This window comes from Trichosurus vulpecula, chromosome 4 (assembly GCF_011100635.1).
Source record: "Trichosurus vulpecula isolate mTriVul1 chromosome 4, mTriVul1.pri, whole genome shotgun sequence".
NCBI lineage: Eukaryota > Metazoa > Chordata > Mammalia > Diprotodontia > Phalangeridae > Trichosurus > Trichosurus vulpecula.
The window spans coordinates 285311819-285313284 of NC_050576.1; positions in this window are offsets into that span (position 1 = coordinate 285311819).

Here is a 1466-nt window from a genome sequence, read left to right on the forward strand (position 1 = left end):
CATTTTTAGAGGTGTAAATGCTCACACTGAAAATTTAACAAGCTCTATTTCAAGCTGGCTTCAGCATATCCATGGTCTACTCCCTCCAATAGTACAGATTACAACCTCTCCCCGCCTTTCCATCTGGTATGATTTTTGTCTGTCGTCCCATAGATATTCCAAGGGTGCTACATTGCAGATGGGGGCCTTTTTCAAGATCTCTTAGCAGTACTTGGGTTATCAGTTCAGCATGTAAACAACTCATTTCTTACCCTTTGCTCTCACTACATGAATTTTCCCCTCTTTTCTGCTTTTAATTTCACCAAAGTATAGTAAACTAAAGATTTAGAATCACCATGTACTGAAGTACTGGAGAACTTTAGGCCAAGTTTTCTGAGTTGGAATATTATCTAAGGAATTTTCATTAAGACATAATTAAGACACAGGTTTGGGAAGAGAAAGAAAAACAAAGATAAAAATTTTCATGCAAGAAGGGAAACATTTTTTCATCTGACATATTGTGGGCTCAAACTGAAGCATGTAATTCCTCTGAGCCATCTGTATTAGGACAAACTATAATGAAGTATGCCAATTATAATTTTCCTCTATATTTACCTTATATTGACTAGAATTTATATGAGCTTGTAGTATTTAGTCTACAGAGTATTTGTCCCATACTGCCTCATAATTTGATTGTACAAGGAATATGAGAAGACCAATTAAGATTTGTGTGAGCATATTCTGAAGCAAATTAGTTAGGAGATTTAGAAAGTTTTCAGAGATTTCTTTCAAAAGAAAGAGAGAGAAAAAATATGCTCAGTCTGCTATAAAACTAGAAGAAACTTGGCTATACCAGAAGATCCATGATTTCACTAGGTCTGGGCACTGCCTCTATCCACACAAGTCACAGGCTCTCTACACTTCAGTAGACAGTCTTTATAAATTATTACAGCCAAAAATTTCATCATCTGGTGGTTAACCCTCCAGTGGTGAGCCTCTCCCAATTTAGCTAGAGGGAGCCTCAGATGACAATCCACTGTAAAGCCCATAATCAAAGCTTGCCTGCTTGGTAGAGCCTTCCAGAGCTTAGATGCAGCTGGCACAGCCTACAGGGTCACCTCCACACCACAATGAGGAATTTCCTCCACCATGGAGGAAAACTGGAAGATAAACTTACAAATACTTCTTCAAGATGTTTGTCACTGAAAAGGTGAAGTTTTATTAAAGCATCTTTAAGAATGCTCATCACAAGATTTTTTTAAATACCCACCAAATCCAAATACCCTGGCTTCATGGGGTTTTTAAAACTTAAGTTGACATTAAACTTCTATGATTCCTAAGGCTACATAAAGCAGCAAAATACTATCTATTTTGTTCGGTGTCTAATTGCCACATTGGAACAAAGGCAAAGGTATTGAAGGCAAAAAGTATTGAAAAATATGGTCTGCAACAAGAAATGAAAGAGGCCAAATCTTACAAATCATTCA